General features: G+C 50.6%; 1 protein-coding gene across 1 annotated transcript in view; it reads left to right on the top strand.

Annotated features, from left to right (window-relative positions):
- LOC138288430 (CD5 antigen-like) overlaps nt 1-24,141 on the top strand; it is a 166,394-nt gene that overhangs the window by 80,554 nt on the left and 61,699 nt on the right. The window lies entirely within an intron of this gene.

The following is a 24,141-nucleotide window of genomic DNA, read 5'->3' as shown; positions in this document are numbered from 1 at the left end:
TGCCAGATTCACTGAAGGGCTGAGGAAGAACACACAGATGAACCCTGGACCTGTCTAACACCATCACTCCTTCACCTCTGTAAGAAACATCTTGATTTCCAGTATGAGCACCTCCTACAGTCCGAGCACTGGATGTGATTCTACAAGTGACCCATTATCCTGAATCCCATGATAACCTGTACAGCCTGCCTTCATGCACAGCGCTCAGTATCCCTGTAGCTAGGTTTGCTCTCTGTAATGACCCTACATGCAGATATTCACAGAGGCCCACGCCATGATTACAGATTATGCTTATATCCACCAGAGCAGTTTGTCTACAGTTCTGTAAGCGCTGGAAGCATTAGCACAGAAAACTGCATCTAATCATGCATACTGGTGCAGTAATCCAAACACATTTACAGAGTGTTAGCCTGCACTAAGCAATAAATCCCATTAAGTGGTCGGTCCTGGATTATAACAGTATATTTTTCCTACAGTGCTTCGGACTCAGAGGAAATGCATAGGTGAAAATGATACATATATGTTCTTTCAACAGGTCTGTGTCTATTTATGATTATTGTAAAAAGCACCAGAGCATAAATTTTATGGTAATTAATATGGTTTGGTGATTTGCTCATGTGCCTGTGTGTGTTTATGTATGTTTGTGTGTGTTTGTGCGTGCATGTGTGGGTGTGCGTGTGTGTGTATGTGTGGTCATGTGCATGCATGAGAAGGAGTGATGAGGTGGATGGTTCAGCCAGCATCAGCAAAAACTCCAGAGTCAGCTGTGAATTGCATGACTAGATTGGATATTCAAAGTAAAAAAGTTGGCTATTTTGAGACTGTTTGTGTGTTATGGATAATGTAGCAACAAAAGACACTGTCACACCTGAAACAGTCTCTGGTTCCAGACACACTCTGGGAAATCATTGTGAATTCTTTTTATCAACAATGCAAAGGCATTTCTGTTAATATGATTCCCTTGGAGAACACCCATCAACTAAATCCCCACTGTGTTTTGGGATTTACCTTCCCTGCCCATCCTGCATGTGGCAGTATTGCCATATTGACAGTTTCCTGGGTAGGAAGGGGTTAGAGAGGAGAGTCCCTTCCCTGCTTCAATTCATGATGACATGAGGCAGTCTTGCCTCTGTATACACCACACCCCTAGAACCTTTAGCAGAAATGGCCACCACCACTCCTTCCCTTCCTCGTTGTCTCAAGAGGCACCCACACCTACTGCTGAAGTGGGTCTCATGACGTGTATTTGCAGTTGTTGGAGTGACTTTCTGTGGAAAGAGGATCCCGTTTGTGATGTCTGTGGGGTAGCGGACAAGGGAGAAGGACAGCAGGAGGCATCTAAACTCACTGCTCTGCAGGTAGGTGGCCCTCCCTCTATAGCGGCCATGACAGGGTTCAGTAGGTTCATGTGTGGCTGGGCCTCCACCATCCAAGCCGAAGGGAAGCGCCCCCCCCAGTACCTGCTACAGGGATGACAGAAGGCAGTGCCACTATCGACAGAAGGTAAAAGCTCGGAGGGGCAAAGTAATACAAATGTGTTAGCTTTGAGGGTTTCAGAGACTTTTGAAATAATTGGATTAATTCCTTACTCTGAATTATTGCTTTATAGGGAGACACAAGAGGTATAATTGGTTAACCTCGTCTGCCTCATAAGGGGATTTAAGCCTGCATATTTTTTCCTCCTTGGTCATGTGTGTGTACGAAGAGTAAAAGACTTACAAAGGGAAAGCATGTCTTATCTACTTCACCGGAGAACAAGGAACTGATCTCAGCAAGGAGAGCGAGAGTGAGGTGCCCTCATTCAGGGATACCTGCTCTCATAACACTGCGTGAAATGCAAAGAATGATATGACAGCCAATCCAGGACAGAAGACAAGTACATGTGTGTGAGGGCACCCCTGCAGTAGCAGAGGTGGCCCCACAAACTTCAGGCCCATTTTCCCGGACTTCATGAGTGTGGGGATGCCATTTTATGCGTGTACTGGACATAGGTCAATACCAGCCCAGGAAGGCAGAACAAAGGATTTCCTTTGGGAGAGGGGTGTTACACCCTCTCCCTTTGGAAATAGGAGCGTCTAGATACAGTTTCTTTGGTCAGAAATCAAAGTGGAGATTGCAGATGAATCCTGCTGGAATCTTGCATGCTTAATCTGAGGAACCACCCAAGAGAGAGACCCTAAATAGCCCTGAAAGGGGGATTGGTCTCCAGCTGGGTGACCACATGTCAGGAGTAGACTCTGACGTCACCTGCCTGCACTGGCCACTCAAATGCTCCCAGAGTTCCCTGCCAACCTTGGATTCAAGATGGCAAAATCCAGGGAACCTCTGGAGGAGCTGTGGGCACCACCCCTGGGGTGGTGATGGACAGGAGAGTGCTCACTCCCCTTTCCTTTGACCAGTTTTGTGCCAGAGGAGCGAGTGGAGATCCCTGAACCGATGTTGTCTGGTTTATGCCAGGAGAGCATCAAATGTGCCCTTCAAAGCATACAAGTGACTTGGAGAGGCTACCCCTCCCAAGCCTGTAACACCTATTTCCAAAGGGAGAGGGTGTAAAACCCCTCTCCCAAAGGAAATAATTTGTTCTGCCTTCCTGGGCTTGAGCTGATCAGGCAACAGGAGGGCAGAAACCTGTCTCTGAGGTGGGCCGCCTAGAAATCCTCAGAAGGTTATAATGGCAATATTGGGGGGTCCTCTAAGGAGCCCCCAGAGTGCATGGAATTATACAACCAATAGTTGCAAATGTATTGGGGTATGATTCCAACATGTTTGATACCAAACATGCCCATGTTTGTAGTTACCATTATGTAGCTGGACATAGGTAGTGACGTATGTCCAGTACACGCATAAAATGGCATCCCCGCACTCACGAAGTCCAGGAAAATGGGGCTGGAGTTCGGAGGGTCACCTCCGCTAGTGGAGGGGTGCCGTCACACACACGTACTTGCACCCTGCCCCCTGGGCTAGGAGAGCCTGCAGTAGGGGTGACCCTGAGTGCAGTGAAATGGCTGTAAAGGGGTGCTTGCACCTTTTCACACAGGCTGCAATGGCAGGCCTGCAGACCAGTTTCCATGGGCTCCCTATGGATGGCATAATATATTCTGTAGCTCATTGGGTTCCCCTGGTAGCCCAATGCCCTGGGTACCTAGGTACCATATACTAGAAACTTACAAGGGGGCACCAGTATGCCAAATGTGGAGTGAGATACAGCGTTTTGGGAGAGAGAGCATAGTCAATGGGGTTATGGTTAGCAGGATCCCAGTTAACACACTCAAACATACTGACAAACAGTTAAACATACTAACAAACAGACAGAAAATGTTGGTAGCCATGCCAAGAAAGAGGGTACTTTACTACATTGTTGCACTTGGAATAGGGACTGGAGTTGCTGACACCCCCAAGGTTGCTCCCGGTACATAGATCGGAGTTAATGACACTCCCAATGTATGCTAGAAACACAGACTGAAGTTACAAGGTTCACACAATATCAAACACATCTAAAAGAACATTCTTCTTGACACGAGTTCAACAGAGAAACACAGAATTAAGGGCCTGATTGAGATCTTGGCGGACGACTTACTTTGTCACAACAGTGATGGATATCCCATTCTTCGAAATATATATCCATCACCATTGTGGTCCGTCAAGATCTCACTTAGGCCCTAAGGCCCATATTTATACTTTTTCAGCACCGCGTTTGCATCATTTTTTGATGCAGAAGCGGTGCAAACTTACAAAATATAATTGAATTTTCTAAGTTTGTGCTGCTTTTGCGTAAAAAAAAGACGTAAATGCGTTGCTAGAAAAGTATAAATATGGGCCTAAGTCTCTAGTCCATGAGCAACAAGAGATCAAGCACCAGGGTTGGAGAGATGATCTAGAGTAAAGACAAACAAGGAGCAATGGAGAAAAAATCACGGAGAAGGAACTGGAGAGGAATCTAGAGTCTTGAAGCAACTAAATGTCTGGCCTGCTACTACTATAAAGCATTAGTGCACACTAACCTGAAGGGAAGGTACTTACTTTAACTGGAATCTGAAGATGGCAGGAGGCTCAGGAGCTCAAGAGGAGGTGGAACTGTAGCTCATGAAGGAAAACTCTGGAAGTGTCTCAGAAGCCAGGATCATGGATTCATCAGGATGGCTTGGAAGACTAGAGCACAGGTAGTTCCAGGCGACTCAGGAGATGAGAGTAGGGATGATACTTGTGCAGGACTGAAACTTTGGAGGATCTGGGTAGGAGGCTGGCCTGATGGGTGGTGGATACCTATGGTACTTACACCTTATAGTGTTGAAGCTTCCTTTAGCTCAGGAACAAACCAAGGACCAGGCAGCTTAAGATACAAGCAGAAGGCTTTATTACATGAACGGAGTCTCTGGCTTGAGTGGCCAAGTCCAGTAGTCTACATACAGGAAGTAATACATTATCTTTTATCTGTGCAAACCACAAGTCATGTTCATACATTGCATTAATTCTTGTCATCAATATATGGTCATTTCTTGAACATTGAGAGAGGTGTTAACGTTAATATCTAGGTACCATACCAAATAAGGTATGATAGAATACTTGAGGGAAGTTGTAGAATATAGCCTACGTGTTTCATATTGTAAGGTGGAACTTTCCATCCGAGAGAGTCAGCAGGTACACAGGATGGTGCATTTCATCATGCATATTGCTCCAGCTTAGTGTGCATTTATATTTCATGAGCGCTGTCTTACCGGCAAGCCTTGCAACATAATGCGCTCCAAGCGAAGATACATAATAACAGTAAATACTATTTATTTGTATTTAAGTCATGAGCAGTTCAACAAACAGGCCTTGTTGTCATTGAGTATCACAGGGCCTAGTAGGCCCAAATGGAGGTAAGAGTGAAATGCAATTCCACATTCCGCCCTCTGATACTCAATTATAACCTACACTGTCCTTTGGAGCAGAATTGTCTCAGGGGTAACTTTCTCCTCAGGGGCAGCATCTCCATAGTGCAGTTGGTGATATGCATCATTCCTCTTACAGCTTTGGTGCAGCCATATCTTTATACACGTGGGTCACACCTGTATTAGCCCACAGATCATTATCAAAGCCACTACTCCTGTTATTGCGCCTCTATGAACCAAGAGCCCCAATTGCTGAACCATGGCCCTTATTGTTCCCAAGTCCCCCATCTACTTTCCTTATATTTCCTATTGCTTTATTGATGTTGCCACTATTGTCCAGTATATAACAAGCAATACTGATGGATCACGGCACATACCCCACCATCCTTTGTGAGGATGATGTCTAATGCCATTCTGTTCTGACAGCTCTTAAGTCGGTGAGCTCCTCTGTGATATTTCCCAGAGCTGTCGCTGTGGAGTTCTGCCAATGTCTCAACCAGCCCTGCCAGTCTGTGTTTTTTATTTTCAGAATGCATAATTTCTAGTGGTGGCACCATCACACCCATTACTGCTAATACCTGGTCTATCCAAGAAGGGGTTCTCTTTTTGCGTTTCTTCCCGTGTGTTAGATCTGTTATCTGGGATAGGCTAGTTACATGTGTTATGCATGACAACACCAGTGCTGGGTAGAAGGTACCTCACCATCCAGCCAGTAGTCTGAAGTAGGCTTTATTGCCACACACAAAGGAAAAACCCCTGGGCCCTGACAGACCCACGGACAGCCTTTTGGGGCCCACCCTTATCTTATCTAAGTTGGTATAGCTGAGGCAGTCACTGGTGCCCACTTGTATGTTGACATTTGCATCAGTGGTACCCTCCTGACAATGGGGGTCAACCTGGGGATTACGTCCAGAGAATTTCAAGATAGGGCACAGGTACTTTCTATCATTCTCTGCTATTTTCTTTTCTACTGGTACGGAACCCTTTGTGTATTTAATGCACCATGGTGCCTTCTTACAGTCCTGTCAGTGTTCCCTTGTCTTGTTCCTTGGTCGAAGGTTGTATTCTGGAGGTGGTGGCTGAACCCTTGTTGGCGCCACAGGTGGTTGTTGCAACTCCGTTGGTCCCGCTGCTTTTTTGGTGTGGGAGCTGTGTGTCCAGGATGTTAGCCTCTCACACTTGACTGCGGTAGCTGTTGTCAGAAGGACCTGGTAAGGTCCCTTCCACCGGGGCTGTAGGCAATGGCATCTTCCAGACTGCAGTCCGTGTTCTGGTGGTGTTTCCTCTTCTGGTAAGGCCTGCAGCACCTGGCGTTGGAGGTAACACAGGGTCTCTTTTATTTTCTTGCAGTACTGTAACAATAGATCATCTGTTACTGCTAATGGTGCCACAGTAATGTGGCCAGGGATGTGCACGGGGCAGCCAAACAGTATCTCATGGGGGCTCAACTTTGTCACTCTGTCGGGGGTACTTCTCATGGCGATCAATGCTAATGGTAGCGCATCAATCCAGGAGAGTTCGGTGGATGCACAGATCTTCCCTATCTTGTTACACCATTCTTTCTTTCAATAGCTCCTGCTGCAGGTGGATAGTATGCACAATGCAATTTCTGGGTGACCCCTAGCCCCGTGCAGAGTCCCTGTATTACCTGAGTAATGAACCCTGGTCTGTTGTCAGAACTCAGGAGTGCTGGGACCCCAAACCTGGGATAAGTTCTTTCAACAGGCACTTAGCTACTGTCTGTGCATCACAATTCTTTGTGGGATAGGCTTCTGTCCATTTACTAAACATGCACACAATGACCAAAACATGTCTAAACTTGTGTGTCGGGGCATTTCAATGAAGTCGATTTGTAGGTTCTTGAAGGGTCCATACGGCGATGGGAAATGGCCTGATGCAGTGGGTGTGCCTTTGCCTGTGTTGTACTGAGCACAAATAGTGCATTGCTTGCATAAATATTCTGCATACTGGCGAAATCTTGGGCTGAACCAACATTGGGAAAACAAACGGATCATTCCATCTCGCCCCACATGCGAGGGGCCATGGAAGAGGTGGGCCATGGAGGAGAGCAACAATGATGGCAGACATATTTTACCATTTGGGGCTACCCAAACCCCCTCCCCATTCTGTATACATCGTCCACTCTTCCATTCCTCCAACTCCTGTTCCCCGGCATGTTCTTGAACACATTTAGCTTCAAAGTATGTGCATTCCTCTTTAACCAGTGGGGCAGATGTCACCTGCACCATTTCTTACTCGCACCCACTTAGGGCTATTCTCCTTGCTTCCCTGTCAATGAATGCATTACCGATGGAGGCATAATCCTTGGCTTAGGTGTGAGCTGGCAACCCTTTTTGGTAAGAGCAATGCCTGCAACAGTTCGGCAATCAAAGATGCATGTTGTATGTGTTGGCTAGCTTAAGTGAGGAATCCCCTCATTGCCCACAGCTGGCCAAAGTCATGTGTTACTCCAAAAGCATATTGACTGTCTGTGTAGATATTTACCGACCTTCCCTCCGCCAGTTTGCAGGCCCTCGTCAGTGCAACTAATTCTACTGCCTGGGCACTTTTTACTGTTGCCAACCTTCCTCCTTCCAGCAGTCTCTTTGCTGTACCTACGGCATAAGCAGCCTGCAATGTCCAATTTTTATCCCTGATGCATGACCCATCAACAAACAAGTCTGCCTCTGCATCTGGAAATGGGGTATCTTTGATATCTGGGCTTACTTTTGTGTGACTATCAACTGCCAAGATGCAGTCATGGAAGGAGTTGTCAATGGAGAGGTCATCATGATCTTGTTCTGTTGGAAGGAGACAGGAAGTCTTCAGTGTGGTGCATCTTTTAATGATGATAATTGGTGCCAGTAATGTCAACTCATATCGAGAGAGGCAAGCGTTTGTGAGATGCTGTGTTTTTGTGGTAATCCGTAATGTGTCCACGCCATGTGGAACATGTAAAATCCTTTTGTGCCAGCACAACATTTTCTGACTGCTCCACTGCCAGGGCAGTGGCAGCCACCGCCCTCAGACATGGTGGAAGTGCTGCCGCAACAGGTTTTAGGGTGGCAAAGTAGTAGGCCACTGGGTGGTAGAAGGAGCCATGTTTCTGGGCCAGCACTCCCAAGAGCAGCCTCCCTTCTCATGACAGAATAAGTGGAAGTCTTTTGTATAATCTGGGAGCCCTAGTGTAGTGCTGCACACAGTTCTCTTTTCAACTTTTGAAAGTCTTCCTCACAGTCTGGGGGCCAGGGGACTTCATCTGGCACTTCTTTGTGTGTGAGTTTCTTGAGTGGGTGCTACAAGGGAAAAATGGGGGATCCAGTGCTTGCAGTAGCCTGCTACTTCCAGAAAGGCCCTCACTTCCTTCTGCGTCTGTGGTCTGGGATATTGTGTTGACTGCTATCCTGCCTGGAAGTAACTTCCATGTCCGCTGGGATAGTTCATTGCCTAAATACCATACTTTTTCCTGGCAGAACTGCAATTTCTGTGTTAATTGAGCATCGTCCCAGGAGTGCAGTTCGCTGTCTGTGAAGCTGAGCTGGGATGCATCCCAGGTGTATGCTTGTGGTAGGGGGGCTGCACTCTTGGTGTGCTGAGTGTAGCTGAGGTGAACTTGGGGATGTTGGATCATTAAGTCAGCAGGCGCCAATTTCCTCCCTATGTGATCTGTTATAATTTACATTTACGTCTGCCAGCGTTATCCTTTTGTCTATTAGATCTGTTAATAATGTGTGGCATTTGGCACTGTCTGACCTAAGCAACATTTTCTTGTGTGTTGCAGGGGAGCCGCGTGGGGTGGTGTGGGGGTGGACCTTTAAGACGCGGGTTGTGAAATGCTTTCCCTCCTGCTGCCTGTTATAGTGTTAGTGCCCTGTGAAGCCTCTGTCAGCATATTAATGTTGTGCTGTTTGTGATGTGCATATATGCATATTTCCCATATTCGTTGCCGCATTCCATCGGCATCCAGAGCACTGTCCCCCGAGTCATCATCAAAATATTGTGCCTAGTTTGTTTTGACCAGGCGGGGCATCTTGTCCCCCCTTCCCTCACATTCTTTTTGTAACTGCGTGCTAATGTTGCTGAGTTTTCCAGCAGCATGAGCTACTTCCTCTGTAATTTCTTTCAGCAACAGTGTGTCACTTTCTTAAGTTCCTTCTCTGTACTTCCTCTTTTACCAGGCGCTGCGCCAAGGCACGAAAAGCTGCCTTCTCAGCTGTGGACAGATGAGAGGGTTGAGTCCCTGTCACCAAGTGCTCCGGAGTGTCTTTCTTCACTGGAGCAACTACGTTATTTGTATTTCCCATTCTCCCCATTAGTATGTCTTCCATCAGTTGGTCTTCTCCCTCATCCCCCTCTATGCATTGTTCCTGTGTTTGTGCACCTACCACAGGAAGAGATGGGAATGTCCCTACTACCTCTAGTGTCCTTTCTCTCCACTCCTCCATTTTCCCCTTGTATTTTCATCTCAGAATAGAAGCCCTTTTTCAATTCCAACAATTCCTTATGCACTTTCTCTTTCACAATGCTAGTCGCACGCAAGTCACTCAACACAGTATCCCACATCCAGAATGCGTCCCATTCTAGAGGCCGAACTTTCCACTCTTTAAGAATCAAAATCTGTCTCAAATAGGTCAATTTATTCATATCATAGGTGCCAGTTTTAGGGTAACCTGTTCCACTTATCAAGGAAGAACAGTGTCTCAAAGCCTTGTTTAACGGCGACCTGGTGCACTGGGGAATCCCGAGGCGGTGATGGCCTATTGGTACCCAAATCCCTTTTACTTTGAGGTTTACCCATAGTTGGTATGTAATCTTCCCTTGTGGTGCTACACAGACAATCCAGCTGAACTTAGCATGGGGAAACAAAGGGTGTCGACAGGCTGTTTCTGCTGCTTATGCCCAATGGAACATGAGGGAGCAGACAGTGGATACCACCAGCAATCAGGCACTCACCTGCCAGCAGCGCAAATATTATTAGTGAAGAAGAGAGAGCATTTCAATTATGTCACATTACACTTGGTACTAGTTCACCATAAGCATTCACAAGTTGGAAATAGGTAGAAGCCAAAGGTGCTGTTTTACCTGTGTCCTTACGCAGCCAGAAGGAGAGATGACAGAAAGTAGTGATGGAAGGTAAAAATCCCACACCCTGGCGTTCTTGACCAAAGAGGCCAAGGTGCGGCTGTATGAGCGTTAAGCCTACCAAATCCACAGGAGACATCACACAGGTGAAGCAGTAGATGGTGAACCATGGAGGCACTGACATTAATACAGACACAATATAAGAAGCGGGGGACTATCCCTCAACTAGTACAGTGTGATCTACCCTTTGCACTGAGTGTTTCTACCAGCCCCTTCTGTGGAGTAGGAGCCACAGTATGAACAACATGACACATAAGAGGGTAGTGAGAAGTAATGTCTCAATGATGGATACCTTGTCATCTGACGGCATCAGTAATCTTAATATATCTGTCACAGTCCTAAAAGGAAACCCTGTTCTGGTAAGGGTAGCAGCCTAGAAGTGTAATTTTCTGTAGAATGTCAGAATACCCCTAAAGACAAAGATATTGGTGGTCATTACAACCCTGGCGGATGGTGTTAAAGCTGCGGTAATACCGCAAACATGCCGGCACACAAAAAAAGGGAATTATGACAGTGGCGGAAACCGCCAACAAAGACAGCCACTTTAACACTCCGACCGCCACGGCGGTACAGACAAGCAGCGCGGTGGTCACCACCAACAGACAGGCAGAAGACAATGTACCGCCCACAGTATCACAACCCGCCAATCCGCCACCTTTTCCGGGGCGGATTTACCGTGGATAAAAACACTGCGGAAACAGCTTTTGCAATGGGAAAACGCTCACCTTAACACACTCCACGACAAAGGAGCACACCATGGAGCCCGAACTACAAATACTCCCTGCGATTGTCTTCCTGCTCCTCTACGATCACCAGCAATGTAGGCTCCGAAGACAACAGTGAGTACTGCACCTACGACATAGGGGAGGCAAAAGTCAGGAACACACACACGCAACACCCCCACCCCCAACCCGACCCTCACCCACTACAACACACACACCAATGCATTTCCGAACATCACAGTAACAACCCTCAACCCCCCCCCGGATAAATGCTAAGACAAAGGGAAATGAGTTCAAACATTGTAATGTATCAAAAATCAGTAAGCACATATATACATCAATATATACACATTCCAAATATATGCATCACGAATAGTAGTACAGGTATGCACATTTCAATGTCCGTGGACCACTGGGCCCAAATGCATGGGCGAGGACCACACACGATACCTGTCCTGGAACGGAGAGAACACTGCAGGGGCATCAGATAGAAATACAACAGGCACCTCAGGGGGAAGGGAAGGGGGGGCACCTCAGCCGGATGACAGCACCGCGCCAGATCCACGACGGGGCTCCATGCCCATTGATGTATCCTGGGGAGTGCAAAGCCACAGTCTCTCAAATCTCTACAGTGTGTGGCTTGCCCACTGTACCATCCTGGGGAGTGCAAAGCCACAGTCTCTCAAGTCTCTACAGTATGTGGCTTGCCCACTGTACCATCCTGGGGAGTGCAAAGCCACAGTCTCTCAAGTCTCTACAGTGGGTGGCTTGCCCACTTTACCATCCCGGGGAGTGCAAAGCCACAGTCTCTCAAGTCTCTACAGTGGGTGGCTTGCCCACTGTACCATCCTGGGGAGTGCAAAGCCACAGTCTCTCAAGTGGATGCATGTCTCCACTGGTTCTGGAGGGGGACTGGTGCCCAGAGTGCTTCATCCTGTGAAGGACAGACAGAGTGGATGCAAGTCTCCACTGGCTCTGGAGGGGGACTGGTGCCCAGAGTGCTTCATCCTGTGAAGGACAGACAGAGTGGATGCAGGTCTCCACTGGTTCTGGAGGGGGACTGGTGCCCAGAGTGCTTCATCCTGTGAAGGACAGACAGAGTGGATGCATGTCTCCACTGGTTCTGGAGGGGGACTGGTGCCCAGAGTGCTTCATCCTGTGAAGGACAGACAGAGTGGATGCAGGTCTCCACTGGTTCTGGAGGGGGAATGGTGCCCAGAGTGCATCACGCTCCCCGTGACGGTCCCAGTTCCGTCACTGTCCCAGCTGCACATGGGCTAACGATGCTTGATTTGGCGGTGCTTTGCCCTGTTCAGCGGTCTTTACCATGGCGGTGCTTTGCCCTGTTCAGCGGTGCTTGCCTTTGCTGTCTCTGACCTGTTCAGCAGTGCTTTGCCCTGTTCAGCGGTGCTTGCCTTTGCTGTCTCTGACCTGTTCAGCGGTGCTTTGCCCTGTTCAGCGGTCTTCACCATGGCGGTCTTTGCCCTGTTCAGCGGTGCTTTGCCCTGTTCAGTGGTCTTCACCATGGCGGTGCTTTGCCCTGCTCAGCGGTGCTTGCCTTTGCTGTCTCTGACCTGTTCAGCTGTGCTTTGCCCTGTTCAGAGGCCTTCACCATGGCAGTGCTTTGCCCTGTTCAGCAGTGCTTTGCCCTGTTCAGCGGTCTTCACCATGGCGGTGCTTTGCCCTGTTCAGTGGTGCTTTGCCCTGTTCAGCGGTCTTCACCATGGCGGTGCTTTGCCCTGTTCAGCGGTGCTTTGCCCTGTTCAGCGGTCTTCACCATGGTGGTCTTTGCCTTGTTCAGCGGTGTGTGGCATTACGGTCCCTCAGTGCCCAGCGGGGCTGTGGCTGCCGGGGCCCTCCAGGTCACTGATGCTGGCGGTGGTATCCGGACCAGTGACGATACTGCTGCCCTCCAGGGCACTGACTCTGGCGGTGGTCTCCGGACCAGTGACGATACTGCTGCCCTCCAGGGCACTGACTCTGGCGGTGGTCTCCTGACCAGTGACGATAGTGGTGCCCTCCAGGGCACTAACTCTGGCGGTGGTCTCCGGAGCAGTGATGATACTGCTGCCCTCCAGGTCACTGACTCTGGCGGTGGTCTCCGGACCAGTGACGATACTGCTGCCCTCCAGGGCACTGACTCTGGCGGTGGTCTCCGGACCAGTGACGCTACTGCTGGCGGTGGCGTCCCGGCCGGCGGGGAGGATGGTGGCCTTCTCCGCTATGCTGCTCTTCCCAGACTTTGGAGACTTCTTCAGCCCCTTCACCACCTTGGGAGGAGTCACAGCTGACTCGGCACTCCCCCCGGGACCCTTGTGAGCTGTTTTGCCGGCAGGAGTCTTCACCCTCTCCCGTCGGCGACTTTCCAACTTAAGGTGCTTTACAGGGGGTAGACTGGCAGTGCTTTGGCTCCGTATCACACTGGCTGCCCTAGTGGCCGGTGCACTCCACACACCTTTAACATGCACCACTGGTACCGGACTTTTTTTGGCTGAGGTGCTACTACGGGACCTATGAATTGGAGGGGTGGGGGTGGTGGGAAAGAAGTCAACGTTGCTCAGGAAGAGTTTCTTAGGAACACTGGGACGGGTAGCTGGAGGGGGTCTGGGAGTGGAGGAAGAGGAGGTGGTTGTAGGAGGTGTAACTTTAGGTGATTTGGGTGCAGGTGCAGGTACTGGATGCTGTCGTGAGGTGGATGGATGTTGGGTGTGTGGGTGCCCGTGTTTGTGTACTTTGGGAGGGGGCGTCACAGACACACTGGGAGTGGACACAGGGGATGTGTAAATGGTAGTGGGGGTGGTGAGTGCAGGTGAGTGGGATGTGGTGCTGGGTGTTCTGGTGCGAGTCCTAGTGCCTGTAGATGTAGTGCATGGAGGTGAGAGTATAGACGACACTGGGAGGGAGGAGGGAGACGACGAGGAGGGGGGCACAGTGGAAGCAGTGGATGTTGGTGTGTCTGTATGTGGGTGATGCTTGTGTGAGTGCCTGTGGGTTGTGTGGTGCTTATGTTTGCCTGAGCTACTTTTGTGTTTTGAGGTGTGTGCATGCTTGTCTGATGGTGTGCTTGGGATAGGCTGGGGTACAGGGGACTGGGTCTGGGTGGAGGAAGTTGGAGGGGGGAGGCTAGACACAGGGACAATGGCTGCCATCAGTGCTGAGGCCAGAGATTGCAGGGTTCGATGAAGGGCAGCCTGACCAGAATTAATGCCCTCCAGGAATGCATTACCGTGTTGCAACTCCCTTTCTACACCCTGGATGGCATTCACAATGGTAGACTGCCCAACAGTGAATGACCTGAGGAGGTCAATGGCCTCCTCACTGAGGCCAGCAGGGGTGACAGGGGCAGGGGCTGAGGTGCCTGGGGCGAAGGTGATGCCCACCCACCTGGGTGAGCGGGCACAGGGCGAAGGTTGAGTGGCTGCTGGGAGGGCGGTGCTGGTAGGGGGGGTGGCGGCTGTATCTGTAGAAGTGGGGGGCACAGATGGTGCTGCCACCACAAGGGAGCTCCCATTGGCGGACGAGTCTGTGTCGCTGTTTGGTGATCCGGTGACCGACGTGAAGCTCACCTCGCCCTCCGTCCCACTGGTGTATTCAGAGTCCGTGGTGTGGCCCTCCACGGCTATGTGGGATGCAGCTCCCTCGTGCTACGGTGCCACTGTACCTCCGCCTGATGATGCTGATGCACAAAAGAACAGGGAGAGCACAAAAAGGGGGGCGGGACGACAGAAGAAAGACAGGTTGAGTGCATGGCTTACCGCTACCGTTGGCGGACAATACAGACACAGCAGCCCCCTGCTCTACGCCGTGCTCTTGGCCTCTACAGATGCAATTCCTGGGATCTGCCCTACATGGCTATGGTGGACGTCTGCACACATAGATGACACAGGGGCATGTATACCTGTACTTGGCACTCTACAGAGGTGGGGTGGAGTGCCACATGGCCTGCATTCTGGAGGGGCCTAGCCTACGTAACTCGCCCTGGCCTAGGGAAACCCACAGCCCTCCTCCCCCCCCAGACCCCTCCACTGCGCGCAAAGTCTGCTGAATGATGTTGTACTCACCCCCTTGTGTCTGCTGTGATGCCATCAAGCGCCCATCCAAATCCGAGTAGGCCACCGCCAGGATCCGGAACATCAGGGGGGTCATGGTGCGACGGGCACCCCTCCCACGTTGGGAGGGCATCCCCAGCTGAGCCTCCGCCGTCTTCTTGCTCCAGCGGCAAATGTCCTCCCATCTTTTACGGCAGTGGGTGCCCCGTCTCTGGTGGACCCCCCGGGTCTGGACGTCCTTGGCGATGGCACGCCACATGTCCTTCTTGTGGTGGGCGCTGACCTACATGACATGTACAGGGGAAGAAGAGAAGTCATTACCAACTGCACCGTTGAAGTGAGTGGCCCCCATCCCTACCCTTGCCATGTGGCACATGCATTCACACTCCTTCATGCTCGCTGAACTCTGCCCCCTTCCTTCTCACAACCAGCCCTCTCCACACAGACATTGCCCATACAAGGTGCTCCCTGTGTACTTACCTGTTGGTCTGGAGGACGGTAGAGTAGCGTGTACTGGGGGAGGACCCCGTCGACTAGCTTCTCCAACTCCTGAGCAGTGAAGGCAGTGGCCCTTTCCCCAGACGCAGCAGCCATTGTCTCTTCCAGACCGAGGTCACAGCAGCACTTGCAGTGTAGGTCCTGTCCTGTCGAAGATCAGGTATAGAGTGATTGAACAGATAGAAAATGGCGGTCACGTCCGCGGCGGTGACGTCCGCGGCGGTGCGTATCATCCCCGCCGGCGCACTTCATCATTGGCTCCTGGGACCCATAGGGTCCAATTTTAACCAATGCAGCATTGCGCCGCAGTCTACGACCGCCTACCGCGACGGTGTACAACGCCAGCGCAAATACCTCACATCCCATTGTCCCAGTTTAGAGGTCAGGCAGCCGCCATTTCAGGGGCCCACATGGCTTCATTTACTACTGCGTCACACATACCTAGGCCTACACTCAACACACATACAGAAAGAGTTTTGTATTTGGTGTCGTGTTCTGTGTAGCTGTGGGTACATACCTGGGAATTTGTTGACTCTGTGGTCGCTGTTGTCCTTCTTAGGCACCGTCAGCTGGGACATTTGAGGAGATGGCGGAATCCTCCGGTGTACCGACCGCTGGTGGACCTGTTAACAATGGAGGAGCGACATTTGATCATCATCTACAGGTTTGACTGTGCCACAATCCAGGAACTGTGTACCCAGTTGGAGCCAGACCTGATCTCACCAATCCGCCATCCCACAGGAATACCTCCTGAAGTGCAGGTGCTATCAGTGCTCCATTTCCTTGCAAGTGGGCCATTTCAGACAACAGTGGCCATGGCATCAGGGATGTCCCAGCCTATGTTTTCCAACGTGTTGTCCAGAGTGTTGTCTGCCCTGCTGAAACACGTAAGGAGCTACATCGTTTCCCTCAGGTGGAGGATTTGGCTACAGTGAAAGGTGACTTCTATGCCCTGGGACATATCCCCAACATCATAGGTGCTATTGATGGCACCCATGTAGCTCTGGTCCTCCCACGCAGGAGTGAACAGGTGTACAGGAACCGGAAGAGTTATCATTCCATGAATGTACAGATGGTATGTTTGGCAGACCAGTACATCTCCCAGGTAAATGCTATGTTCCCTGGCTCAGTGTATGACGCCTACATCCTGCGGCAAAAGCAAAGCAAAACACAAACGCTGTGGGATAGCGTAACTGGATGGACGGAATGCGGAACCAATCAAACATTCACCCACAGTCACAGATCTGGGTTTAATCCATCCATTATTTTGCTCACCATGCCACCCCAGTTTGAACCCTTGCCGTATGCAAATCAGTCTTGACCCTGTTCCTCATGGGAACAGTCCAGCCCGAACTGCCAGGCCAGGTTCTCCCTGGACCGGAAACAAGCATCCTGGGACCGGTTTCGGGGTTTCACCCCTCATCAGCCAGGCTAGCTGGAATCCAGTGGCACAGTGAGCCCGGGACCCACATCTGGGCATACCCGGCGCACTTAGGGCGGCAAAAGCAAAGCAAAACACAAACGCTGTGGGATAGCGTAACTGGATGGACGGAATGCGGAACCAATCAAACATTCACCCACAGTCACAGATCTGGGTTTAATCCATCCATTATTTTGCTCACCATGCCACCCCAGTTTGAACCCTTGCCGTATGCAAATCAGTCTTGACCCTGTTCCTCATGGGAACAGTCCAGCCCGAACTGCCAGGCCAGGTTCTCCCTGGACCGGAAACAAGCATCCTGGGACCGGTTTCGGGGTTTCACCCCTCATCAGCCAGGCTAGCTGGAATCCAGTGGCACAGTGAGCCCGGGACCCACATCTGGGCATACCCGGCGCACTTAGGGCGGCAAAAGCAAAGCAAAACACAAACGCTGTGGGATAGCGTAACTGGATGGACGGAATGCGGAACCAATCAAACATTCACCCCCAGTCACAGATCTGGGTTTAATCCATCCATTATTTTGCTCACCATGCCACCCCAGTTTGAACCCAGCCGTATGCAAATCAGTCTTGACCCTGTTCCTCATGGGAACAGTCCAGCCCGAACTGCCAGGCCAGGTTCTCCCTGGACCGGAAACAAACATCCTGGGACCGGTTTCGGGGTTTCACCCCTCATCAGCCAGTCTAGCTTGAATCCAGTGGCACAGTGAGCCTGGGACCCACGTCTGGGCATACCCGGTGCACTTAGGGCGGCAAAAAGCAAGGCAAAACACAAACGCTGTGGGATAGCGTAACTGGATGGACAGAATGCGGAACCAATCAAACATTCACCCCCAGTCACAGATCTAGGTTTAATCCATCCATTATTTTGCTCACCATGCCACCCCAGTTTGAACCCAGCCGTATGCAAATCAGTCTTGACCCTGTTCCTCATGGGAACAGTCCAGCCCGAACTGCCAGGCCAGGTTCTCCCTGGACCGGACACAAGCATCCTGGGACCGGTTTCGGGGTTTCACCCCTAATCAGCCAGGCTAGCTTGAATCCAGTGGCACAGTGAGCCCGGGACCCACGTCTGGGCATACCCGGCGCACTTAGGGCGGCAAAAGCAAAGCAAAACACAAACGCTGTGGGATAGCGTAACTGGATAGACGGAATGCGGAACCAATCAAACATTCACCCCCAGTCACAGATCTGGGTTTAATCCATCCATTATTTTGCTCACCATGCCACCCCAGTTTGAAACCAGCCGTATGCAAATCAGTCTTGACCCTGTTCCTCATGGGAACAGTCCAGCCCGAACTGCCAGGCCAGGTTCTCCCTGGACCGGAAACAAGCAGGAACCGGAAGAGTTATCATTCCATGAATGTACAGATGGTATGTTTGGCAGACCAGTACATCTCCCAGGTAAATGCTATGTTCCCTGGCTCAGTGCATGACGCCTACATTCTGCGGAATAGCAGCATCCCGTATGTGATGGGTCAACTCCAGAGGCACCGGGTGTGGCTATTAGGGGACTCTGGTTACCCCAACCTGTCCTGGCTATTGACCACAGTGAGGAATCCCAGGACGAGGGCAGAAGAACGCTACAATGAGGCCCATGGGCGGACTAGGAGGGTGATCGAATGCACCTTCGGCCTCCTGAAGGTCAGGTTCAGGTGCCTCCATATGACAGGTGGTTCCCTATTCTACTCACCAAGGAAGGTGTGCCAGATCATCATCTCCTGCTCGATGCTTCACAATCTTGCTTTGCGACGCCAGGTGCCTTTTCTGCAGGAGGATGGGCCAGATGACGGAGTTGTGGCAGCTGTGGAGCCTGTGGACAGTGATGAGGAGGAAGCTGAGGAAGAAGACTTAGACAACAGGGAGCCAGTCATACAGCAATATTTCCAGTGACACACAGGTGAGAACAATTGTTTTACTATTACATTCACTTTCACACTTCTACCTCTCTCCTGTCTGTCAATTAGTAGCAGTATTTGGTAACTGAGTTGTACATTTCCCTTACGGTTTCACAGGTGTGGTTACCAACGTGTGTCATCTGCTTGCATCCTTCATGGACTTGTGATGTGTGACATAGGTATGTTGGCATTACATTTGAAAAGGCATTTTGTCACTGTCATTGCTAATATACATTTTCCAAATCACAGACTGACTCCAGATTGTTTTGTGATTCAAGGGTGTTTATTGAAATGCTAATTATTGGAGGGGGTGGCAAAATGGTGATGGGTGATGGTGGAGGTATGTCCATGGCAGAGTCCAGTCTATAAGTCTCACAGGTGCACTGCCCATATGGGCATAGGAAGTGGAGCTGGGGCAGTTCCAATCTGGACAGGGTTACATAGTGAGACAGTGGGAGGACAATCAGGGTGGTCTCATTTCCTGGCGGGGGTCTTGCCATCTTGCTCTGTCCTGTTCCTGGATCTCAGGGACCGCTTGCGGGGTGGTTGTCCATCTGCAGGGGGTGGGGTTCTGGTGTGGTGGTCCTGTGGCGGGGCGTCCTGTCCACTAGCGCTGGCGGAGGTGGTGGGCAGTTCATTGTCCATGCTAGTGTCAGGGGCCCCTTGGAGTGCCACGGTGTCCCTCATGGTCTTTTGTATGTCCTTCAGCACCCCTACGATGGTGCCCAGGGCGGAGCTGATGGTTCTGAGCTCCTCCCTGAACCCCAAATACTGTTTGTCCTGCAGGCACTGGGTCTCCTGAAACTTGGCCAGGACCGTCGCCATCGTCTCCTGGGAGTGGTGGTATGCTCCCATGATGGAGGAGAGGGCCTCGTGGAGAGTGGGTTCCCTTGGCCTGTCCACCCCCTGTCGCACAGCAGCCCTCCCAGTTCCCCTGTGTTCCTGTGCCTCCGTCCCCTGGACCATGTGCCCACTACCACTGCCCCCAGGTCCCTGTTGTTGTTGGGGTGGTGGGTTAGCCTGGGTTCCCTGTAGTGGTGGACACACCGCTGATTGACGTGTCCTGGGTACGGAGGTATGGGCCCGCTGGGTGGGTGCTGTGCTGGTGTTACCAGAGGGTGGAAGGTCAGTGTGTGTGTCAAGGTGTGCAATGGGTGGGTGTGCGTGTACCTCAGTGCAAGTAATCCTGTGTGGGGGCTTGTATGATGATGGTTGGGGGGTTGTTATGGGTATGTGCAGTGAGCATGCGTTAGTGCTGGGTGTCCATGCTTAGTTGTGTCATGCAGGGCTTGGTGTTGGGATGTGTGGTTTGTGTTATTAGTACATTAGTGAGGAGTTGGAGTGATAGGGAAGGGGGTGAGGGTGGTGGTGTGTGATAGCATGCAGGTAGGGTGGGGATATGATAGTTAAGATTTGACTTACCAGTGTCCATTCCTCCACCGACTCCTCCGAGGCCCTTCAGGATGCATGATGGTCAAGACCTGCTCCTCCCATGTTGTTAGTTGTGGGGGAGGAGGTGGGGGTCCGCCGCCAGTCCGCTGAATTGCGATGTTGTGCCTGGAGAACACTGAACGCACCTTCCCCCGTAGGTCGTTCCACCTCTTCCGGATGTCCTCCCGATTTCTTGGATGCTGTCCCACAGCGTTGACCCTGTTGACGATTCTGCGCCATAGCTCCATCTTCCTGGCTATGGAGGTGTGCTGCACCTGTCCTCCAAATAGCTATGGCTCTACCCGTAGGATTTCCTCCACCATGACCTTGAGCTCCTCCTTGGAAAACCTGGGGTGTATTTGGCGTGACATGGGGTGGTGTAGGTGATGTGTGGGGTGGTGTATGTGTTGATGAATGTGGTGATGAGTGGTGGTGTGGGATGTTTTGAGCGTGGATGTTGTATGGGTGATGGTGTGTGGGGTTGTCTATTGCTGTAGTCTCTCTCTGGCCTTCTTTCTGATTTTTTGGTCGTAGGGGTTTGTGGGTGATGTGTGTGTGTTTTATATTGTGTTGGGTGTGTGGGAGTGGTGTTTGTATGTGTGTCAGGTGTGTGTATTTTGAATTGTCCAATGTGGCGGTGTTTTGGAGATGTGTGTGTATTTTGAGCGCAGCGGTGTGTACCGCCAATGGAATAACGGGGTTGAAAGACCGCCGCGTGGATTCGTGGGTCGTGATAGCATGGGCGTGTTTTCTGTTGGCGTGACGGTAGAGGTTTTGTTTTCGCCAGGTTATCACTGACCTTTGGTGTGGCGGACTTGTGTGGGTGTCTGAATTTCGGCGGATTCCGAGATGTGGGTCATAAAAGCTGTGGCGGTATTCCGCGGCCGCGGCGGTGTATTGGCGGTCTTCTGCACGGCGGTAAGCGCCTTTTACCGCCAATGTTGTAATGACCCCCATTGTCCTTACCATAATCATCCGCTCATTCGGCCTACAGGCATGTGTGCTCAGACATTCAACATCATACAAGAAGCTAATATTTCACACAATGCAACATTGCCTCCTGCATACAAAGCATTCAAAGAGAGAAAAACATCTATATAGCAAACAATGTTACCATGACAGTAGAATCCTCTTTAAGACACACAATAATTAAAAACCACCAGCCGCCTCCCCACCTCTGGGCCCTAGTGAGCTCTCGGGGACAAACCAGAGGCCCCCCGGGGTATAAGCGTCTGGAAGAAAGGCGCAAAATGAACCAGTTTGAGGTGTAGGCAGGCCAACCAGCAGAGCACCCCCTCCCTGCTGTACTGGGACAGACCTCTACTGCACCCTGGTCATGTCTACACCACAGCCCCTCCAGCTGGATACATAACTGTCACAACCCCTCCACTGGGTGTCCTGCAAAACACGCACATTAACCCCACTGGCTGACAGCTGCACTGTTACACCCCCTCTGGCTGCCACCCTGGACAAGCCCTAGTACTGTCCAGAAAACCACACTGTAGCCCCACAGGCTACAGACATCCCCAAAATATGACACTCACTCACATCCCCGGAGCCGAGGAAACAAATAGCATTATTAGCTCAGAAAGAAAGGAGTAAGGAAACGATATGTGAAGAGGGAAAGTAGCACATTAGCACAGAATCCCAGAATTGAACGCGTGGTGGACGGCCACCAATGGAAAATAAGGAGCAGGCACTTGAACAGCGGTGGCACAACAGGCATGGCACCGAAGACAAAGGAGCAAACAAACCAGAAAGAAAACCAGGCTCAGGGGAAAGGAGATGGTGAAGATCAGAACAAAAACAGAATCCATACTGGCAACAGCACCACTTCACCCCTTTAATGCTCCAATCCCCTGCCAGGCAAGACCAAGGCATAGCGTATTAAAGGAGAGGTGACCAGGAGTTGACAGATACCCACCACAGCACTGGCTCCTGGGAACGTCCCATGCAGCAGAGCGGGAAGACCACAGGAGCCGGATGACCCCCCAAACAGCTGGGAGCCAGGAGGGGAGGCCGTCAATCCAAGCAGCTCCGCATTCTCCACCAAGATGTTGAAGCTTCCTTTAGCTCAGGAACAAACCAAAGACCAGGTAGCCTTAAGATACAAGCAGAAGGATTTATTACATGCACGGAGACTGGGGCTTGAGTGGCCAAGTCCAACAGTTTACATACAGGAAGTAATACATTATCTTTTATTCGTGCAAACCACAAGGCGTGTTCATACATTACATCAATTCTTGTCATCAATATATGGTAATTTCTTGAACATTGAGGTAGGTGTTACCGTTAATGTCTAGGTACCATACCAAATAAGGTATGATAGAATACTTGAGGGAAGTTGCAGAACATAGCCTACGTGTTTCACACTGTAAGTTGGAACTTTCCATCCGAGAGAGGCAGTAGGTACACAGGATGGTACATTTCATCATGTATATTGCTCCAGCTTAGCGTGCATTGATATTTCATGAGCGCTGTCTTACTGGCAAGCCTTGCAACATAATGCGCTCCAAGTGAAGAGACATAATAACAGTAAATACTATTAATTTATATTTAAGTCATGATCAGTTCAACAAATAGGCCTTGTTATCATTGAGTAGTAGGCCCAAATGGAGGTAAGAGTGAAATGCAATTCCAGATTACCAGGTAATGGTATCCCTTATTAGTGTAGTGTAGGCAGTGTCCAAAAGCCAGGCTCTCTAGGGGTAGTGTGGATGAGCAGTCAAGGCTTATCTAGGAGACATGCAAAGCTCATGCAATACCACTGTAGTCACACACAGTACTTACAAACATGAAAGAAAATACTCAGTGTTACAAAACTAAAGGTACTTTATTTTGGTGACACAATACCAAAAATACAGTAGAGACTGTATACCCTTAGGAGGTAAGTGGTACACAAATTATGTACACTAGTATGCAGAAATTGGCCTAAACATATTTAGAAAACAGTTCAATATAGTGAAAATCACATAGAGAATAATGGGCCTGGGGGAGCACAAACCATATACTAAAATGGAATGCGAAAGTCAGTCCCCCACCTAGGTAAGTGGAGTGTATAGAGGGGAGCTGGAAGTACTAGGAAAGCCCAAAGGTAATTACCACAACACCCCCAGCGACCAGGAAAGCAGGAGTAAATCACTGAAGTTTCCCCAGAACACCCACTTGGAAGAAAAGAAGAAGAATGCAAAAACCAGAAGAGACTGCAAGACACCAACAGTGGATTCCTGGACAAGAGGTCCTGTGGAAGCAGGGGACCAAGTCCAACAAGCACAGCAAAGTCCAGGAAGGGCAGGAGCCCCTACCCACCAGAAGAAAGGTGCAATGAGTGAGTCAGTGGTGGAGAAGAAGAGTCAGTGCTGCACCCCAGAAGACGGAGTCGGGTTCCTGGAGGATGCAGGTGATGTCCCACGCCAGAAGAAGGATTGCAGCCGGGTTTGCATCTTTGGATTCCGCCAACAAACCATGTTACACGCACAACTCAGAGTTGGCGGGAAGTGGTGCTGCTGGGGACCAGGAAGGACCAGGAGGACTCTACCCAGGAAGGGGAGTCAGAGGGGACTCTCAGCAACACAGATAGCCCACAGAAGCAGAGGCAGCACCCACAGGAGTCCCACAGGACAGGGAGACAAAAGTCAAAGAACGAGCCCATGCAGCACTATGAAAAGGGATACCACGCCGCAGGAGAACCACTCAGGAAGCTGTGCATCACAAGGGGGAGTGCTGGGGACTGGAGCTTCAAGATGCCTGAAGATCCCATGGAAAGGATGCCAACAAGCCTTGGCAGCTGCAAATGGCGATGGACACATGGGTACTGTCCTGCGTGGGAAGGCAAGGACTCACCTTCACCAAAGTCGGACAGTTGGAAGAGAGGACCATCCCAACCACTTCAGTATACCACCGGTGTTGCAGGATCCATGCAGCTCAGCAGAAGATGGGATCCACACAGCCAGTTGTTGTTGCAGTTGGTGCCTGCTGATGCAGGGGAGTGACTCCTTCACCCCAAGGGAGATTCCTTCTTCTTTCTTGTGCAGACTGTTGATGGGCTGTCTTCAGGGGATGCAGGACCCGGAAATTGTTGCAGTCGCAG

Source organism: Pleurodeles waltl, chromosome 4_1 (assembly GCF_031143425.1).
Source record: "Pleurodeles waltl isolate 20211129_DDA chromosome 4_1, aPleWal1.hap1.20221129, whole genome shotgun sequence".
NCBI classification, from domain to species: domain Eukaryota; kingdom Metazoa; phylum Chordata; class Amphibia; order Caudata; family Salamandridae; genus Pleurodeles; species Pleurodeles waltl.
This window is presented reverse-complemented; position numbering and strand designations above follow the sequence as displayed.